At 42.0% G+C, this 22,550-nt stretch overlaps 1 long non-coding RNA gene across 1 annotated transcript; it reads left to right on the forward strand.

Annotated features, from left to right (window-relative positions):
* Window positions 1-164: 164 nt before the first annotated feature.
* On the forward strand, window positions 165-18,979 carry LOC117044710. Its single transcript, XR_004426312.1, has 2 exons — window positions 165-245; window positions 18,863-18,979. It is a non-coding gene; the product is annotated as an uncharacterized LOC117044710 (long non-coding RNA).
* The last annotated feature ends 3,571 nt before the right edge of the window (window positions 18,980-22,550 follow it).

Here is a 22,550-nt window from a genome sequence, read left to right on the forward strand (position 1 = left end):
AAAAGCCTACAATTGTATTTTTTTTAATTCTTTATTTTTGCAAAGGAAGAAACTAAGGGAGGGAGGGAGGGAGAGAGAGATTGGAGGATAGTGTGTTCTTTGAATCTGACTCTGCTGAACCACTGCCAAATGCAGGCCGTTCCATTCAAAGGGCTGAGTGAATAAATGAGAATAACATCCTTGGGGACCTTCGGGATCAGTTTACTCTGAAAATGCTCAGCCTCACAAAGGGTCAGAGTCACAAGGTAAATGAAAATGGCTGGGAGGGGACTTTGATGGCCGAAACACTGTAACTGTAGAGGACTTGAAAGAAAATTGTATTTTTTAAAAAGGAGAGGGGGAGAGAGAGAGAGAGAAATACTAAGGGGGTGGGAGACAGCAGGAAGTGACTTGAAGGGGGGGGTGGAAGCAATTGAAAAATGGTAATCTAGAGAAACTTTTCATGCTATTTTTTTCATATTTACGATTCAAAATTTTGCCACTTAGAACAAGATTGGTCAGTGGTGCCAGTGAGAAAGTTAGAAATGCTTTTCTGCATGGCAGTCTTTCTTGGTGTGTGGTTTGTGGGGCGGAGTGGGGGGACACACACACGGACACAAAATGCATGATGTATTACTGAAGATTGGCTGGCTGAGGAGCTATAGGATTCAGCCCAAGCCTCGCTATGATGGTGGGATGCCAGAGACACTGCCACAATGGCACATGACACTGACAGCATGTCTCAATTCTTCTGCCAGTGGAACATTTCCCCAGCAGAGCCACTCTAAGCCAGTTTGGTTATGCCTGAGGAATAACTGAAAGAAGCCAGGTGGGGGTACAAGAAAAGAACCACATCTGCTGATGCGGGGGGTGGGGGTGGGTCAGATGCATATTTGGAAATCCTGGCTGCCCATCTCTGCTGTAAAGCAGTGATAGTAGGGCAGGGCAGTGGGCAGGATGGTCTACTTAAGCCCTGCCCACCTGCTGCTTCCTCCCTGCAGGGCAAAACTTTTGGGCTAAAAAGAAAAAGTGGTGAATGCATGAAGGATTAAGCACCCTTAGCTCCTACTCACTATCCATCCTCTGAAAATTCCTGCGCACAGTTCATACTGGGGAAGACTGCTCAGGCTACCCAGATGTATGCTGGTAGCTTTGGTATGAATCCTGTTTGGCTCTGCTGTTTGTCTGATGGAAACTGGAAGAAGGCTGACCAATAAACTATATGTCGTGTGTGTGTGTGTGTGTGTGTGTGTGTGTGTGTGTGTGTGTGTCACACATATGGTGCACATATTTCCCCTTGATAGCGGAAGCATCTTAGAAGTTTTTTGGGGGCACAGAAATTCTACACTGGTCTCCTTATCATTGACACACTTACACACACAAATCCAGGACTTGCCAGCATGACACATAACTCTTAGTACATATGGTGGCAAGTGTATGGTCAATGGAGCTGCAATATTATTCAGATACTATGGAAGTAAGAGACACAATGGTTCTATCTTCTAAAAAAACCCAACTATTCATCTTTATTTTCACCAAATACACAGCAGCCCAGGCAGGAAATAATAAATAAGCAAAAGGGTTTGTCGAGGACATCAATTGGGTGTGGGGAAATAAAACCAGTTTGAAAAGTTTTATCACACCATGCACTGCACAAATCAGCCTTATTCAACCAGGTATTGCCCAGTAGTTTTGGACTACAACTCTCATCAGCCCCAGCTAGCATGCAGATGGGAGTTGTAGTCCAAAACCTCTGGAGGGTGCCAGGTTGGGGGAGGGTGGCACTGATGAAATCTTCGTACTTCTGAATGAGACCAGATTCGCTAAATAATTCTGATGGGGAGTCATAGTTACATGCCAAATGCTCATTTTCGCCCATGGGATTCATAAATTCAAGACAAAAGAAAGTGGCCAGTTTTGACCTGGTAATTCTATTACTCATTGAAGGAAATGTTACTGTTTACTTCAGCTGCTTTGAAGTGTAGCGTGCCTTTTATCTAGGCAGCAATACATAGACAGATTTGCTCTCCTTATGAGGAAGGAAGTAAAATATGATACAACAGAATATCAATGACAATATGGCAACATTTCCTTCCATCTCATGTTGGTGGTCACATTACTGGGGCCAAAGGATTTCCATTTTTACATGTTGCATCCAGAAGATGATCGTATTAATAATTACAGTAAGTCCAATTCATCAAATCTTGTCAGTACTCATATCCCATAATAGCAGGCAAAAGACTCCTGTATTTTCTGAGCAATCAAATAATAAGTCACTGTGAGATACATAGAGCTGCTTCAGATGTCACAGCCTGAAGATATGAGACTCCCACCATATAGGCACATGTTGCAGCTAGCTGTGTCCGGTCAAAAATTCCCTTCAGTGTGTCCTTGTGAATTTCAATACAGTCAGAGTACTGTGGATACATCAATGGACTAAAGAACCAGCACTGGTTCTTTAGAGGTTTAGGTTTGAATATTAGGCACTGTCTCTGTTGTCTTTACAGTACCTGCTAAAGACTTTCTTCTTCCAATAAGTCATTTATAAACTCTGGAGAAACCAGCAATGTGCACACAGTGTTTTAAAATGATGTTATGGCTAAATATAGCTTGGTGAAAGAACCGACATTGACTGATTGGTTGGCATAGCTTGTAGGTTGCTCCATGGACCACAGAGAACAGCTCCCAGTTAAGATGGGTTATCGGGCTAACCTTTGGTATAACACAGCTTCTTGCATCTTTGATCACCACCTAAGAACATCATAATACCTCTGCTGGATCAGGCCAGTAGCCCATGTAGCACAGCATCCTATACCCACAGTGGTCAACCAGATGTCCATGAGAAACTTGTGAGGAGGACAACACTTTCCTTCAGTTTTCAGAACTGATATTAACAAGCTTGTAATGTCTACGAGTAGTTCAACTGTGGCTTGCTTTGAACTCGATGTTACATTTTAACTTGAATGAAAATTCCTATGCAGAAATTATGTAATGTGAAACAAAGATATTTGATGCTCTTGCTAATTTACACTATATGTGTATGTGTGTGTGTGTATTTGGCAGGCTCCCAAATTTGAAGGAGGTTAATGTACACCAGAATAACAGGTCTTCCCTGGATCTATATAGGATTGGGCCTAGTTTGCTTTAGAATCAGGGCTGACCTCAAATGGATGCATTTCAACATCCCAAAGCTTCATTGGCATTCAGGGTTGTAAGAAATTATGAAAAATGTAGCTCCCATGATGCTGAATGCCCCCAGAAACTTAGGGGCATGCATGGTAAGAGCCTGCTGGCCATGGATGTCATGGTGCATGCACTTGACAGCTTTTAGGATCAAATGGAAGCCTTGCATAGCTACAAATGTACTTGACTCAGTCTGTACATAGCTAAAGGGGGCAACAGATAGGTCTGATGTTGGGCTACTGCAGTAGAGGCCCAAATAATAGAAGATACAATTCAGAAATAAATGCAAAGCCTAGACTATGTTCTTCAATCTGGTTCTTCTGAATTATTTCTGCTGTGAACTGGCATTTGTCCATCTAGCATTTGCCAGCACCTCTAACATCACCAGCTGCTTGCCCATGAACAAATTAAGTGGGGGGGGGGCTCATCAAGACCAGGCTGACTGGGGATCCTCAAACCCTGAAGCCAAATGTGGCTTCACATCAGTCAGTAATAGGAACACACAGAAGTATAATAGTGCTTAGAAGAAAGGGAGGAAAAAGACAGCATCCTTTGGTTCACATCCAGTCAGCTGAAGAAAGTGGAAGCTGGAATGTTTTGCTACAATAATTTAATATATCTGGTTTGTTAGTCATTGTAATATACAGTTAAATAGATAAATTAAAAGAACTAAAAAAATGGCATCAATGAGGTATTTATTTCAATTTTGTGGACCCAACACTGTCTCCAGCATTTATTTTTATTAGTAGGCTTGAGATGGTAAATGTAATTCATTAATGAGCCAACTCTGGTTTATTAAAAAATGGTGGCTTCAAGTTCAGGTCCTGTGGTAATTAGTGCTGGATGCAAGTGGGTTTGTTTCTCCTAGTGATATCGGTAGATAATTTACTGACAAGGCAGGTATCCAAGATTTAAAATATATGGTTAGTTTAGATCTGACAACCCAAGTGGTGTCAATAACGGTAGACAAACTGGCTTCTAGAACAATCTTGGTTCTTTGGCTCAGCTGTATACCCAGGGTAGTCGGCTAAAACAGGTTATATTTCTTTTTCCAAGTGGCACCATATGTTTTGAATGCCAAGCAAACTTACACATGGAAGAAATAAGAAAAGCCTAACTTAGCTTATTGCCATAGTCAGCACAAACATATGTTTTAAAGTATTCATTTATGGCCTCACCTCCTATGATGATTTTCATATAGAATACTCTTTTGTGAGGTATCTCCCCCACCCCACCCCGAATCTTCTAGATTACCTGTCCTGTTTTCTCTGAGCTTTTTGACTGCTTTGCAAACCTTTGCGAATAGAGTTTAAAATTCTGTCCTTTTTGTTTGTTTTGGGACCTCTCGACAAAAATACCTTAAGGAGATGTGGGAGTCCGGTTGAATTTGATTGTTTAGAAGTTAGCAAACTGAAGGAAGTTTTCTTCTTAACAGTGTACACAAGTTCAGCCTTCAGAGGGCAGCCCAAGGCAGTCAGACAATCCTCGCATACCTGGGCAGGCCAACATGTGTTTTCGCTGCAATTTGAGTAGCCCCTTGTTCAGAATATGCTGAAGCAAAAGCTGAAGTTTGAAGCACTCCTCATCTGTCATTGAACTGAAAAGAGCTGAGGCAGCCATATTTAATCAACACCGAAACCTCCTTCTGGGCGACGTTTTGTACTCTCCCCTGCAATATTTTATTCTAAGCCATTTCCCAGACGGCATTATTGATTCATGTCGTTGTCTTCCACATGGCACTGAGCACTTATGCAACATGATACCTAGCTGCCCGTTCTCTTTCTGGGCATGACTTCATAACAAAACAACAACAAAAAAGCGAGATAATTATTGTGTAAGCTTTAACCAGGCTAAAAATCATGTGGAACACAATGCACAAATAAGTATGTCTCTAGGCTGTATCTGTTTTCTAGATAACATAAAAATGGGGCATGTGACCATTGAATCCTGAACATCTAGAAAATGCCTAGGCAAATGTGGTGGGAGCTGAATGTCTGGGAGAGCGTAGAAGCCAAAATAGCTGTTGCAACTGATTTGGGGATTTGACCACATGTTTGTTGAATTGCCCCAGGTGTTATACATTGTGACACAACATAATTTGCCCCAGATCCTTGAGAAATGTGTTTAATAGTTAATAGTTATTGTCTCAAGAGCTATCTGAAGTCAAAGTAGAATTTTCCAGATTTTGCTCAGGCATACCTAGGTTTGCCCATGTTTTTCAATTTTCTCATAACATATATAAATACTATATAGGAAAGACGACACCTTTGATTAATGCAAAGATCATTCAGGACAGACAGCAAAACAGTTCTCCGTGTGGGCACTGTGATCGTCTGCAAGGGATTCTGATACGGCAGGGGTTATGTCACCAGCCTTCATGTCATGCTTGCAGACATCTTTGTAGTACAGAGTTGGTCTGCCAATGGGCCTGGTGCCTGAACCTATCTCCCCATTGAACATGTCCTCGGGAATCCTGCCATCTTCCATTCTGTGGACATGACTAAGCCATGCGAACATGGTGGGAATGTGGGCTTGGGAAAGCACAACTTTGTTTGAGACTCTGTCCTGCCATGTGAGGCCCCAAATCTTCCTGATGGAAGGCACTGAGGTATCACTGAGGCAGGTGTAAGTTGCCCATTACTCACTTCCATGAAGCAGCGTGTTCAACACACAAGCCTGATAGACCTTCCTCTGAGTATTTGTTGTTCACATCAAATATTCTTTTGGAGAGGCGAGCCATTGCTGAAGATGCTTTGCCAAAATGCTTGTCCAGCTCTGCATCGATGGAGAGGTTGCTGGTTATAGTGGAGCCCAGGGAGACAAAATCATCTCCCACCTCAAGCATGGGGTCACCAATGCTGATGCATGGAGTGTTGGCAATGTCCTGATGCAGGAGGTTTTTCAGGCTGGTGGTGAGGCCGAACTCCATACAGGCTTGGGCAAAACAGTTAATGAATCTCTCTAGAGGTTCCCTGGAATGTGCTGTCAAGGCTGTGTCATCTGCAAACATCTTCTCTCAGATAAGAACCTGCCACACTTTTGTCTTGGACTGAAGACCTCCCAGGTTGTACAGACCCCTGTCACTTCTTGAATGGAATGACACATCATTGTTGTACTACAAACAGGACACCCTCCCAGAATATCTTGCAAAAATGCGTAGCTGGGATATATTTTTTACAATTATTTTTTATTTATTTACATTGTTTCACAATATAGGATTCAAAGAAAGCTGAAGCTTTTCTTGTAGCATTTTAAAACGTTAGCTGTGCTACAATGTAAAGTTTACAAAAAACCAAACAAATCCAGATTTTCATCTCTGGAAGAAAACCATTTTTACATATCTGTTTCCCCTCTGCATTATGAAGGCACTGAAATATTAGCCTGGCAATGAAATGTTTTTATAACTGTGAGAGTTTAATTCATGGAAGACAACCAAGTGTCCTTGAAAACACTTGAGAGGATGTGTGTCACATGCAATTTGCAGTTTTAATGATTCCAGCAACTGGAAATGGAACAGCATACAGATTTTAAACACACACACACACACACACACACACACACACACACACACACACACCAAGTAAAAAAAGATACCAGCAGAAGTCTTTGCTGTTATAGCAAAGTAAAATGTATCTTTACTATGCAGTAGAGAATGATAAGTACTATAATCAAAATAAAATGCAGCAAATGAAATCCTAAAAACAGGTGTCTATGAAATGGCCATGAAGAAATCATACAAGGCAGCACCAATCAATAATCAGCCAGCTAACCAGTTAAACTTCATGCGTAATTACTAGCCCTGAGCACTCTCAAGGAGAGAGAAAAACCTCATCAGGCTCCAGAAAACATTTTATTTTGAATAAATGTTCTATCCCAGTTTTTGGCAAGATATTTTGGGCTACCAGCTCCATCAGCCCCAGCCAGGAGCTGTGGTTCAAAACATCTGGAAGGCATCAGGCTGCCATAGGCTATTCTGTCCCAAGAATCTTGGGGTTTTCTCCCTTCTGCAGAACTGCTATTGTGTGATTCCTTGTGTCCCTTTATCCTGGAATCTGAAGAAGTTAAAAGGTGTCTATATTTTAAAATTGCCACCATGTGTGAAGGCCATGGTTGGTGCTACCAGGAGCCTTTCTGAAGCAGTTTTCTCAAGTGGCGCTCTGGGAGGGGTGGCAGATTTGAATCTGGGTGCTGTGCTTGCCTTCTTGTCTCCTGCCAGCTTGCTTGTGGTGGCAATGCCTTGTCCTCCTTGGGAGAGTTCCTTCGTGCTTGTAGATTCCCTTCTGTCCTTCATTCAGGATAGCACTCATCTCATCCTTGCTTCTTCACCCCACTCCCTCAAAAAAATGCCTCCTCTTTTCATTCTGCTAACTGACACCTCTCTCACTTTTGCACCGTATTCCCCCAGAAGAAACATCAACTTTGTTGGGTGTTTTGGATGTTATTCTCTGTTGCACAAAACATAGCTATTTAGATGCCCAATTTTTTTAATAGGTTAAATTTTGATAATTATGGTGCATTTTGGAAAAACGTATGTAAGGATTTTAAAAAGCAGAGGAGAACACTTTGTCTCTTTCTGGCTATATAGCAGTAATTGAACCACAGTATCCAAAATGCGTTACCTTTTTCAAACTTTACCTTTATTGGCATATGTATAAGATTCCACTCATTTGGGAAACCCAAATGGGGGCATGACAAAAAAGAAAGAATGACAAACAGGTGGGGGAAAGTGGGCAGAGGAGAGGTTAAGAAGCCACTCTACATGTTTGACTTTGGTACATGTGAGCCTAACATGGTTTAGGAACAGGGACGTAGCTAGGGAGTGGCGAGGTGGACCCCTGCCAGAGGCGCAGGTGAGGGGGGCACAAAATCAGCTAAAAATATGTCCATAAATAAAAATATAAATTATTGCCTCATAAAAAAAGGTTTTTAATAGAGGGTGAATTGAATGGGTGGAGGGGGGAGTTGGAGGAGAGGCAGAAAGAAGAGCAAATTTGTCCATTGCTAGGGGGCACAATCTGGACAGTTCTGCCAGGGGCACAAGATCACCTACCTATGGCCCTGTTTAGGAAGCAGTGGTTCGTCTGCCACAGACTCTTCTTCCCCCCTTCATAGAAAGGCTCTGATTGTCTCTTCTATTCTCAATACAAATTTATGGGAAATTACAGGACACATTGGCCTATACCAAGATCCTGAATACAAACAAAATATTGTGGCATGAGTTATCTTGGAAACAGCAAAAGGCATGCTGCATGAAACTATTTGGAGAGGTTATAAATTACGTTTTTAAGAAAAGAGGATTGCCTTATGTTCATGTTCTTTTCCCTTGATGAGATTGTATCAAATAAATCCAGCAAATTTCAGCAGAAATGCCGGATCAGAGAGTGAGTGAGAGAGAAAGATGCCAAAGGAAAAAAAGAGCCAAATGAAAAATGCACAAATTGGAAGAAAATAAAATAATTCATAGGTTGCCACTTATGTTATTTTGTAGACTACACTTGTTCCTCTTCTGAGTTATGAGTTCTCCATGCATGGCTCCACAGTTTGCCACAGGCAGCTGAGAGCTATTAATGGACCACAACATCTGTTTCAGCAACAGTGGTTCCTTGGTTAATGAAACTAATTAAAAAGAAATCCAGAATAAAATCTCACGACCTATCCTGCATATCTCTGTATAAATATGGCAACAGTTGAGATAATGATAAAATTCATATGGCTAAAATTATGGACACACTATCATGGGGGATATTAAAACCTCCTTTGGACTATTCTTTAGCACTCTGATAAAATGCTGAAATGAGTTAATTCTTAAGAACTTCCCCTCTCCTCCTTCCATATGTGCCCCACACCCTCCCCAAATCTGCTCTGGAGGGTTGGGGGGATGGAAAACCAGGCGAGATGGGGGGGGCAGAAGGAGGAGACGAGGGTAAGTTCTGTTGCATAAATAGAAATGTGTACACCATCGGGATATCTTACACAACTTAAACATGCACACATAAGACAGAGTCATCCATTAGCTAAAGAAAAACCCAAGGTTTTCAGAAGTATGAAAAACTTTAGGGAGGAAAACCTGAAGGAAACCCCCCTCCCAATAAGCCCAAGGAGGACTGAGCGTGCTCAGTAGGCATGGCATACTGACTCATTATTGGGGGTGTGGAAGAGACAAAACCCAGGTGGAAGCAGAATTGGAATGGATTTTCCTGAAAGAAGGCACAGCAGCTTGACTGGAAGACTGAGCAGCAGCATCCCAAACTGCAATGTTTGTTGCCAATAGTTCCCTCTATTTCTGATGTTTATTCGGTGAGGGCCATTGCTTGTGGAGTCAACATGGCACTGTCCATGCGCAAAAGAGACATTTCTGCGGGCTTGAGGCAACCTCAGAGTTTTCAGAAGTACATGCTCTTTGGAGGAATCACCTGCCACCACCCCTAAAAACAAATGTGGAATGGGCATGCTCAGTAGCTAGAGATTGTTGACTGTTGGGGGGGGGGGAGCAGAAAACCAGGTGGGATGGAAGGGCTGGAATCCAAAGCAAGAAGTACTTAATACTGAAAATTTTGGACATTCACTTCAATAGAGGATGTAGTCATGCATGCACTGTCTTTGATACTCCTTCATTATGTTGATTGCAGACCCCATATGTCAGGCATAGGCAACCTCGGTCCTCCAGCTGTTTTGGAACTACAATTCCCATCATCCCTGACCACTGGTCCTGTTAGCTAGGGATCATGGGAGTTGTAGTCCCAAAACATCTGGAGGGCCGAGGTTGCCTATGCCTGCCGTATGTGCAGGAATACATATACAAATCACTTGTGTGCCTTTGTCCCATTTACAATAAAAATAAAAATAAAAATAGATACTTGTGGCATGTTTAACACCAGCACATTTATCATGACAAGGTTTCTTGGCCTACTCAACAGATTTAATATGGCACTGATTTTTTCTGGACCAGAGGCCACTCATCAGATGTATGATCAAGCAGGCTTTGACCTCCAAAAGCTGAATCCATAATAAAAATGTTAGGCTTTAAAGTGCTACGAGATTCTTTGTTGTTTTTATTGGTGCAGATTAACTTGGCTGCCCCTCTGGAAGTGGCTTTGTTTTGGTGGCTCTGTATTCAGAGCACATGACTGGTACTAAAGGATAAGGCAACACAGGTTGCACCTAGCATGATAAGAAATTATCCAAAGAACCTGCATGCTTTTCCTTGCAACATGTTTTCTGTTCCACTGGACTCCCTGCTCAATGCTGGAGATGGGCTGGGCCTGAATTCTATGCCACAGCATTCCAAAGACAAACAAGGAAACGGGTAACTGTACCCTTGGCTGGAAAATGTGGAGGCTGGGTGTGTGGTGCCCAAATGAATTACTCAAAAATGATTGCCTGGGACTGGGCCAAGTATTATCTCACCAGGCTTCAGCACTCACTGCAGTGGCATGACAGGGACAAACTACAGTAACCTGAGAAAGAGATAAGAGTCTGAGAGTAGTGAGAATGCTTTTAAGCTGTGCAGTAGGTGTTGGGTCTCTGCTTTGTTCTTGCTTCCCAAACCAGAAGGAGAAAATCAACCTGCTTGTGCAATCTTGTGGTAAATTAGATCAGCGTTCAGGCAATTTCTTCACCGGCAATGCTTTTGAAAACGAGGCTGTGATTAATGCAATGAGATTTTTAAGCCTGCCCAATGGCAAAGGTTCTGAGCAGGGAAGATATGGAAGCAGCATGGCAGGTCTCGCTGAGACCCACAGTCATTCTATCTACCCATTTCACACTTTCCACGTAGCAGCAGAGAAAACTGAGTGTGACTCGTGCTTGGCTTACTTTAGCTTGGCAAGCACTACTAGGAAGGCCAAAGGGGATCTGAGAGTCACATGCCACTCCCTCTACTGCATTTGTGTGCCCCTCCATTTGGGATAGTTCCCAGTGGCCTCTGTATTGTCATAGGGCCCCTGGGATGATCTCCTTTTCACTGACTGGTAGATAGCACCTTGTGGCCAAGTGAGAAGCAATGCTACTTTGCAAGCTTCTTCTGTACCTGCTAGCTTTGCTCAGCTGGGTTTACACAATGATGCAGGACCATTGATGCATCATTACCAATGAGAGGGGCACCCAATGGCAACTTACGGATCAAGTGATGACATTCTAGTGCTCTCTTTGGGCATCAAAAACACTAGATTCTTCTGCCTGGTGGTGCCAGCATGCCCAAGCTGTTGGAATATCATTGCCAAAATGCTGGCACTGAAGCACTAAAGTATACCCAACCATTAATAAAACAGGTAAAATATGACCAATACGAGCCCATTTAAAACACACACACACACACACACACACACACACACTTCCTCTTGCCATATCTCAAGAAGAAGAAAACCTAACAAGTTCAGACTTTTTCAAGTTTGTAGGGGAATGGAATTATTTAACTTCAGAGGCAGCCATCAAGAACATCTCTGGATGTGCTACTCATGTCCTGGTTTGGTTCACAGAAGACATTTTTCAAAAGCCTATTCAGTCTGAGAAACTGCAGTGCAATTGTTATGCATATCAAGCTCAAGAGTTGTAAATACATACTCTGATGTTTTTTACACACTAAAATAATCTAGCTTGGTCTAATGAAGGTACAAATGGAAAATAAATATGCAGACTTGCTAGATATAGAGGCTTCAAAACATGTTATTTGCTAAGGTATGTAACTAAAGGTTGATCAGACAGATTAGGGGAAATTGGTCCTTCCTAAATGGGCCAGTCCTTGATACTCATGTCCAGGGGTGGACTTTGGTCTTTCAAATTTCAGTGGCACCCTGTACAAAGCCAAAATTCACCTACCCCGCCTCTCACTGGCTGTTCTGCTCAACTCACTACACCCTAGTTGTGACGCCCTGCAGAGCTCCATAGGCTCAGCACCCAGGACAGCGGAACTGGTCGCGCTGCCCTAACTCTGCCTCTGCCAACGCTCACCCATTGATTAAAATAATGACATCACTGCCACCCATTCTAAAGTTTGGACCTATGAGAGGTCAGCAAGCTTACTGAACAATGAGGAATAAGCTTCCTTGGACATAGTTTGAACCAGTGCTTATGGAAGTCCCGGCAATAAAATGTATTCTTAATATTAAAGACTGTGCTTTCATATGAGAGCTCATTCCTGGATTGAGTGTGGTAACAGCAGAAGGGACAGTGTGCAGAGAACCTTCTATAGACTGCTGAGCATCTGGAACCAGTCTCTTATGTGCACAACTATCTCAGTCAACTCTTCTTGATGTAACATAGCAACTGGATCCCATTCAATTTTGCTGCTCCTCTCAGTACCACTGGTGCTTCTATTTTATGTAAGAGAATCTCTGCAGGCAGGAGCTTTTGCTTAAAGTGTTAATCTTCCGTCAATCCCTTGCTTGGGCCAGAATATTATTCAGGCAGCATTGAAGCTCCCCTACTGTCCTGTCTGGAATGTTCACATTTGAAGTGTAATATTACCTATGCAAGGCAGCCTACCAAAAGTCATTATTAACTTATCTAATTATGAAAATGGTATCTTCCATTCCAAGCCCTGGCTTTAAATTCTTCTTTAAAAAAATAATAGAGTATTCTGTTGATTTCAGCAGCCCCTTATAAACTGCAGTTGCTGGGGAACAGAAGTGGCGATAGCTCTGTTGCCCTCATACGCCGCTTGTTGGCTTCTCATAGGCATCTAGTTGGCCATGTGTGAGAACAGGATGTTGGACTAGACTAGCCTTTTGTCCGATCCAGCAGAGCTCTTCTTGCATTCCTATACATTGAGAAATACAGTAGAGATTATGCCACACCTCTTGCTTTAGCAAGGTGTTTTCCCCCTGCTTTCTCTGTGATGCTGATGACAGATTGATACTACCATTGTGTAGGAGTAATCTGTAGCTGAAATGAACCTATCTGCTGCTGAAAATTCTTCTCAGAATTTTCCTTCGCCAAATTTTACTGTTGAATATTCTCTAGGTTGATACACCATCACCCACTGTGAATGTGCTGTAGAACATTCCCAGCATTCAGCTGAGGCTGTGCATTTGCAGAAGAGAAGCAGTTGTGGTGAGCATTTGGGAAGGTTTCTTCACAAGAGGCTCCTCCAGGTGACCTGCTTATTGAACGTTCATTGTCATTTGCTTGTACAAAGCTTACCTGGTGGCTTGATTATTTATTTATTCATTTATTTCACATAAATTACATACCACTTAATTATTAAAGAAGCCCACCTCAAAGTGGTTTATATCCCATCTTTGCTGAGCATTCATTATGGTTTATTTGCAGGGCAGTTATAAGATCGTGAATATTCATCCTTATTTGCTTGGAGGGTGTTTACACATCTTCCTGTTAGTGATTTTCTCACTGCACACTTTTCAAAGGCTTTCCCCATCACTTTCCAAACTGCAATAAGTCCATTTCTTTTTCAATGTGGATTTACTGAACTAAGTTGGCAGAGCTCTTTAAGCCACTTTAATTGAACAAACCTAAAGCTTTGGTATGCGCTTGAACCTCTCTCACAAAATAGTGACAGTTACTGGTCTTCCAGTTGGGAGCCTCTGATCAGTTTCCAAATACAAAGGGCTGCTCAGAATATGGCTTATGAACCACTGGTATATTATGTCTAATAGTATTTTATAATTGATAGCATTAAATATATAATGTGCAGTGGTATATAGCACCGAACAGCATTTTGTAGATAATATACAATGGGTAAAAGGTAAAGATAAAGGGACCCCTAACCATTAGGTCCAGTCGCAGACGACTCTGGGGTTGCGGCGCTCATCTCGCTTTACTGGCCAAGGGAGCTGGCGTACAGCTTCTGGGTCATGTGGCCAGCATGAACCAGAGCAGCGCACAGATGTGAGGGCGATCTGGCTGTGACATCTGTCACCCCATTGATTGCCAGGGTTGATTCGGCTGATCTGGCTGGCTAGGCGGGTGTCCACTTCCTCCCTCACTGCTCCATGTGTGTCCCTCCCGAAGCTGTGCGCTCGGTGGAAGAGGACGACCATCCCAGATAGAAGGAGTGTACTGTTCTTTGGTCAAGGATATATTATAGCTGTGCTCCCCTGCTAGAGCAGTGCACGGAAATGCCGTTTACCTTCCCGCCAGAGCAGTACCTATTTATCTACTTGCACTTTGACGTGCTTTCGAACTGCTAGGTTGGCAGGAGCAGGGACTGAACAATGGGAGCTCACCCTGTTACAGGGATTTGAACCGCCAACCTTATGATCAGCAAGCCCTAGGCTCTGTGGTTTAACCCACAGTGCCACCCGCGTCCCAATATACAATGGGAAGCCATGGATATTTGACGCTTTGTGACAGTTGACAGCTTATGAGATTTGACATTTGAAGCCCACAAAAATGACAGCTGTCTAGAGAGCCCATAAGAACCTTCAACTTCTTATTACGAGGTAAAAATAGTTGCATTCAAGATGCAAGTTAAATTAGTGAGTGAGAGATACCCAACGCACACAAATACACACACACAATCACAATTTAATTTGGCCATAAATATTTTTCAGAATGAAAATCAAATATACACCTAAAAGCACAAACCTAAGCATGCCTACCAAGATGTCTGCTTACCTTAAATGGTCAGGTGGCATTGCCACCTGGCCACGGCCTTGTCAGCCATCTGGCAGCCAGCTGGGGAGGACGGCAGGCCTGTCTACAGATTAGCTAATGGCAGGCAGATCTGGGTCTGGGGATTCCCCAGGGGGTGAGCCCAACCGGCCAGTGGGCATAGTAAGTTACACTAAGTTCAATGGGACTTACTATAAGATAAGCCTATATAGGATTGCAACACACTTACCTGGGAGTAAGTCCCTTTTAACTCAATAGGATTGCAGTTAAAGTAAAAGAAAGAATAATGGTATGATTTGCAAATATTCTCTCCAGAACCAGCCACAGCAATTATGCTTTGCTTCAGTGGACTGTTTCATTAAGTTACTTATGTTAGTCTCATAAATATTTAGAGCATTTCAATGTGTGTGTGTGTGCGCGCGTGCACGCACGCACACACACACACACACACACACAAATTTATTAAAGAAAAACCATTGAGAAAATGAGAAAAGCAACTTCCCCCACAAACATATACTTAAATATAAATAAAGGAATCACAATTTTATTTCCCTTTGGGAATATAATGGCAAATCTACCCTTTCTGTCTGGTTCTGTGGATTATAGTAGTGAAGAGTGTATCCCTGCAGGAATGCAAGCATTGTATCACACAATACTTACAGATACCAGAGCCATTTCATGCCACAGGGATCACATCTGGCTCTCCTTTTTTCATTCTTTCCCCCATTTTTCTGGAAACCAGAGTTCCAAAACAGAACTTATTTCACCCATAACCCAGGGACTTTAGGCAAACTGTGAGTCCCAAAACCTAGTTTGCCCAAAGTCTCTGTGTTATGGGTGTAATAAGTTCTGAATTTCCAATTGGAAGTGGACTTCCATTCCCTTGCCTTACGTTCCTAGTCTCATAAGGATATGCTTCCCCTAACTTTAATGGGACTTATGCAGGCAGAGTTTCCTCCAGATTGTCCCTAATGTGGTTACTCAGAAATTTTTCAGGATTTTTTTCCCTTTCTAGAACTTTCATTTCATTTTTTTTTTATGTTTTATTTCACTGTTGCTAAAAAGAAGAGGAGAATGAACCCCATGAGCTTAAGGCTATTTAATGCTGTTCCTTCATTTTTATAAAATAAAATAAAACAGTGATTTTCTTTTTAGTGGGGGGGGGGCTTTGCTTCACTGCTGCCCATTAATGTCCTTCCTTCATCCTTGGTGGCCCTCTGGTTTCTTAGACAAAGGGCCTCAATGTGCTATATATGCCTCCTCCTCTTAATGCGAACCAGCAGCCCAAATTACCTGTGTGACCTTTCCCATGAGCGTGAGGAGAAATCTCTCCTGGAGTGAGATAAAGAAATTAGGTCTTCATTCTTCCATGGTTTACTCCTAGGAATGCTTCTTGGCTGGACGCTAAGAATAAGCCAGTTATTGAAAAGGGGCGCTGGGAAGCTGACAAGCATGGCTAAGCCGAGTAGGGAAATTTGATGAGGAAATAAGATGCTTTGTAGATCAGTGTGTAGTGATTAGTCTTTTGAATGCTAGGATTATTATATAAGCAAAAAGAGAGGGGGTGCTTATTGTAACTGACAGCTTCCACTTATACAGGTATTCTTCCAACTAATGAGAAGCATAATGGACTATTTGTTTATAAATCTTAGCCCATAACCCCCCCTACCTTTTCCTCAGGCCAATTAAGTGGGCTGGAAAGCTTGAGACAATGATATTTCAAAGAAGAACCCACCCTCTGGCTGCCTCTCCCCAAATGATGGAATCGCAGTAGTAGGACTAACAACAACTGCAGACAAATTAAAAACTCATTTCTTATTACTTGCATTCTTCTGTGATCACAGAATATAAAGAAGACACGTGGCATTTATAGTTCAAAAGGAAAGGCCTGAAGCCCGAGGGTGGATTTGCTTATACCTTTAGCATAAATAAATTTTCTTCTTTCTTTCCTTTCTTTTGTGTGTATAAGCACTCCAAAGAAAAACCTTCACTGTAAACATCCATCAATTTAGGTCTTATAACTAAGGGATGATCAACTAGAGAGCTGGAGAACCGGCTTTGTACCCCAACTTGGTATGGAAGAATCTGTCAATTTTCAGTTCTCTCTGTTTTTCATTTTTCCAGTCAAAAACACAGTTCTCCACACTTCTGCAGCAATTTGCATTCAAAAAAAAAAACTTCATGAACATTCTTCAGCATTTTAGTAAGAAGGTCTCTTAATAAACACATTTTATATACGGTTTTTGTTTAATGTAATATTTTTCCAAACAATTTTGCTAATATATTGTGTTTTGTATGCTATTTTAACAAATATATTCATTTCTATGCACAATTTCACCTAAGACGTGCATTTTTTATGTGAACACTGGTTGATTGGAGAATGGCATCACAAAATTCAGATAAGTGTGAATTTCGAAGGAGGGTTGCGTTTTGGATTGCCTATTGTTTCGGAAAATGTGAATTGGACAGATTTGGCTTTAAATGAAAATGGTATCAAATTTCTCTCCCATCCCTAACCCCAACACACTTTATTTAGCCCCAATGGCCATACTAAATTTTAACTGAGGGATATTAATTTTTTTACTCAGACTCTTTCATTTGTAACAAGTACACCATACACATGTGCTGCCGTCTTCTGCCGATTTGCCTCTTAAGGAGAAGATCTTTCAGGAAGCACATTCATTTCTAATAGAGCTGTGCTAAATATTATCTAGTGTTGATTTTTGGCTGATAATAGTAGCGGGTGGGACATTTAAGTGGGGAGTTCCATTTATCTTACATTTAAAGGCAAATCTTATTACACTGGCACTTTCTGAAACAATATGTGAACCGAAACACATCCATTCTTTGCAAACCATACTTCTCTATATTTTGTGATGCAGTGTTCCAGCCAATTAATGTGTACAAAAATGCACATACTAGGGGAAATGCGCTCATGGGGAAATATGACAGGAGCGAGCCAACAGTAAATCACACCAAGCAAACTGGAGCTAACTCTTTATTAGCAAATAGGATCTGCACAAGAATATCAGGCCCAATGAGTGCAACAACTCAGGTCTTGCCCCCATGGATCAGGTGCTGAGACTAAAGATCCCCACCTCCCCACAGCCTTCTTTGTCTCCTCCTCTCCAGGCTTTTCTCAAGCAATCAGACTGTGTCTGCATGCCTGTCTTTTTTTGCTCCTGCTTCATGTGTCTCCTGGTTCTGGGAAAGGAGCTTGTCGCAGCAGCAGGAGGAGATACCTGTGTCTCTTCACAAGTCTAACCCATCTCTGCCTCTCAGCTTCCCTTTCCTCCTGCTTCTGTTTCTGCCTCTGATTCTGGACTTCTGTCTGCCACAGACTCTCCCCACTCACTAAGCCCTGTTACCCCTTTAGCATCCAATACCTCCTCTTCCCAGTCTTCTCCCTCTAACTACTCAACGTTGTCCTTGGTCCTGAGCCTTCCTCCCTTGGGGGTTCCCCATCTGGTGTCTCCCGCAATTCCTTTGTATGCAACTGGTCCATGATGTGCTATTATTTTTTGAAAACACTCACCATGAATGCCTCCCATGTTCTCTTATAATGGCTTTGCCGCCCACTTGAGAGGTGCCAGAACTGAGTTCTGGTGAGTTCTGGCTGGGGAAAAAAGACCTGATGGCATTATTAGTGCAAAATGCATTATATCAGGGAAAACTGCTTTGGAACACTGTGATAGGAATTTGCACTAAAATGTGGAGATTTGAACATTTTGTACTATGTCTTAAATAAGTTCACATGGATCAAATTTCAGATCTTTTGATGTAGAATGAAGATTCAAAAAGACCTAAGGCCTAAACGAAGCATCTGCTAAGGAAGACTGTTGCTTTGGTGCTGCTTGCCAAGTCAACCAGGAGTGTTTTTGTTAACTTTGGAGTTTAACTAGCAGAAACAACTATTACAGACAGCTTGTATGTCCTAAAGTTACATTTCTTTTTTTCTATTAAAGTGCAGTCAAATATGTGTTCAATACTGCATTCATCTGGCTTCTGTAACTCTTGTGTGCTTTCAGGATTGTTATATTATCTCCAGAGATTGAAGCTTTATTTTGGCCCTAAGAGACGTTGTGTTGTTCATAGGATTCCTAATTCTGTGTTGTTGTTTTTATTTCAGCACATGATGCCAAAGAACTGAATACAAACCCACAGGCTGTTTGGTTTTCACACATGGACTCAAATCTGTTTGTGCTTAGACCAATCTATGATGAAAAATAAAATCTGTGTTGCTTGACATATGCATCAGATTCATCTTGTGTATTTAAGCCACGAGAATACATTTCCACAAGCGACAGAGATAGTGCAAGAAGAGGGGATTGTTTAGTATCACACGTGAAAATGATCACTGGTTTCTTCAGACACGCTGCCTCATAGGACAGCAGCCTGCAGCCCCACACAAAGGAAATTCAATCCGCTCAACAGCTAATTAAAAAAGCATTACCTTTCCCCAGCCCTGACCTCCAGCAGTGAAAAGGATAAAGATGGGTATCTGTCAATCATGTTTACCTAACAAACTCTGGCACAATATTGTGATGAACAGACAGATCTAAAAAAAGATGGATGATATCGCTCAGAACTCCAAGGTACTCTTAATACCACGTTTAAAGAAGACCTCATCAGTAATTTGAAACCTCCAGCTTGCATGCCAGGGATACACCAGAGCTAAATTTTGCTCAGTCCTGCAGAGAGTAAATATACAGAGTGAGACAGGAACACTTTGGACGTTTGAGGAAAGCAACAGATCCCTTGCACGTGGCACTCATTTGCAGTTCTATTTCCCTTTCTCGAGACACATCCATATGGGATATTATTCCAACCAGTCTTGAAGCTTTATTTATTCCACTGCTATGTAGAATTTAACGCTAAGGCCAAAGTTGGATATGCTTAAGTCCCACTATAATCACCTGACAGAAGCACTTAAACCTAATTGATTTCAGTGAGTCTGGGTCACACATGACACCACCTGAATTAGACCTACAGTGTTCCAGTCCCTGCCCCTGGTGGAACAAAGGATTCCACTGAGCACACTCTTCTGGTTGGGTCTCCCTCGAAGAAGCTTCCGTGCAGGTGATAGGTTAAAGCAACTTGATGAAGTTTTAATTTCTTCCAGTTTGCCTCAAAGAATGAGCTTGGTTTTATTAAATTCCAGCCGGGTAATTAGCTGGGAAGACAAATGAATATGAGCCAGGACTGAGCACAGATTTACAGAGAGGCAGGTACAGAGGTACATCTGTTCCAGGCCCAAAGCTAACTGGGGACAAACTCGTAAATATTATTTTTTAAAGTTGCTATTCTCTTTAGCTCAAACCTTATGAAACAAAATGTGCAGGTACCAATCAAAGCCACTGCTCTGCGAGACAGGATCCTGCCCAGACAATTTAGTCTTCTTCTTAGCCAACGAGCAATGCCGGAGCTGGAATTGAAAACAGAGAAATTTAGAGTCATACAACAAGTGCAAGTCCCAAAAATTGTGTGACAGGCAGGAAGTCAGTGGGACAATGGAAGAGACAGTGGAGAAGGGACTTCTTGGTGCATTTTGAAGGCGTGTTTGAGTTTTCCTTGGTTCAGGAGCAGCTCACCCAGTGGCGGCAAAGCTGCAACAATAGCCTCTGGGCAGCCTTGTTTCTTCCGCTTCCTGGGAGGTGAAGGGTGAGACAGTAGCAGGTCATGGCTGCATGGGTGTATTGGCAGCCCTAATCTTGCTGCTGCCTCACCCCTACCTCTCCTGGTAAGTGGCAAGCATACTAGTGCTTGGTGGTACTGCTGGGACTCTGCACTATCAGGCGAGCCACTCCTGCCTTGGTGTATGTGTCACTCTGGTTTCTGTCTCTCTCCTTATACTGAGTCAGATTATTCAGTCCATCGAGGTTAATATTCTGGATCGTTCTGTCCATGTGTGAGAACAGCAGTAGTGTGTTCATCCAAAAGCAAAAGGTAGCAGCAAAGACAGGAGTTTGTGCTCTTTCTAACTCAGTTTAATAGCATTAAACATATATTTTCATGCTCAGAAAAATTATAAGAAAAATTACCCTGCTGGTGTGAATGCAAAGAAAACCCAGCATTAATAGAGGTATATTTCGTGGAGAAGGGCATTGTGGTTGAGAAAACATGGGTTACATTGGCCCTGCAATGTAGCCAATATTGCTGGACTAGAATTGCTGGGGGTTGGATGAGTTGGGATATATTCATGTATGACAACCCAGCAGTGTCGTCCAGTGTTATTATCCAGTATTTTGGTGTGTTCAGTTGTTTTTAGAGATATTCAGGAGGGGAGGGGGGCTGGGAGTTAAGTCGACTGCAGTCCTAAATCACTTTTGACACACACTCTGTGCCATGTGAAATACCACACCTGTCATTGCACTGAATGTAGCAATGCCAGCCTAACATCAATTGACGAAAGACCTGCAGTAACATAACAGGTTTACAACTCATGCAACTTGAGTTCTTGGCATGGTCTGTGGTTGGCACTGGGGGAGAGCAGGTCTCTTGTGCTCTTAACAGTCATGTGGCAGGCAGAAATTCAGCAGGTTAGTATGGAAATGCATTTCTGGGAAAGGCATGGCTATGATTGACAGTGAGTGGAGATGGATTGTCTGGCTTGTATCTGGTGAGTGTCCATAGAGAAAAGTTGAATGCTTATCCCAAGGAGAAATTCATAAAAAGTGTTGACCATTTTGGCCAAGACCCTTAACAACTTAAGTATTTGTGTGATATTTTACTTTATATCACAGACAAGCATTAATCAAAAAGTCTGACAGGTTAGGGACTTTACGTCTGGCATTCACTACAGTCAAGGCAGATTCTGTGCATAAGGTGAGGAATTCTGCCTTAGGGTTTTTTTTTTGTTTTGGTATAGGGTCCTACAGTATTGTTGACTTGCATGTCTTTTTAGTGCCTTACCCTGTTATTGTTAAATGGACAAATAAAGAAATTTGTTAGAAGTTATTTCTGAAATATATAATCCCTTACAATACATTAAATCAGCAACGGGCATGGCCAACCATTACTTCTCATTTCTTCTCTTCAGCATCATGTAATGGTGTGTGTGTGTGTGTGTGTGTGTGTGTGTGTTGGGAAAGGGGGTTCCCAGTCAAATAAGGATTGCAAATAGTCAAGTCAGTTACCTGCAGTTAGAAGTCATAGATGTTGCTTCCCCTCTCCTAGTATTATTTCTGCAGGCACTCATGGTCACTGACAACATCAGGTGCCTGCTCCATTCAGACTGCTTCCTCTGACAGCCAACTTTATATTATATTTGCCCTGCTTTATGCTTGAATCCACCTTCCTTTTCTGCCATGGTTTAACAGCCATTGTATCCTTGACCAGTTAAGTAACTGAGATCTAGTTCAAAATCACAACAAGAAAATTAGATTGTGTTACCCGTGTCTACTGTACTTTTGTCTGAGATTAAAATGATCCCAAGGAATTCTTCCTGTACAGATGCATTCCCTTCACTTTCTTACACCGAGATACGGTTGTTCTGCACCAGAAATATCTGCTAAAGCTGAGAATCATCTGCTAAAACAAGAATCTCGGGAAACCTTTAAGCTTCACAAACAATATCTTCCCTCAGAATTTCACCACATGACTAATTCATTTTGCATTCTTGCAGGTGTGTACTTAGCACTGTCTGTCTGTTTCCAAATGTGTGAGATGATAGATAGATAGATAGATAGATAGATAGATAGATAGATAGATAGATAGATATAGATATAGATAGATGATGGATGATAGATACTAGACGATAGATAGATAGATAGATAGATAGATAGATAGATAGATAGATAGATAGATAGATAGATAGA

Source organism: Lacerta agilis, chromosome 3 (genome assembly GCF_009819535.1).
Source record: "Lacerta agilis isolate rLacAgi1 chromosome 3, rLacAgi1.pri, whole genome shotgun sequence".
Classification (NCBI taxonomy): domain Eukaryota; kingdom Metazoa; phylum Chordata; class Lepidosauria; order Squamata; family Lacertidae; genus Lacerta; species Lacerta agilis.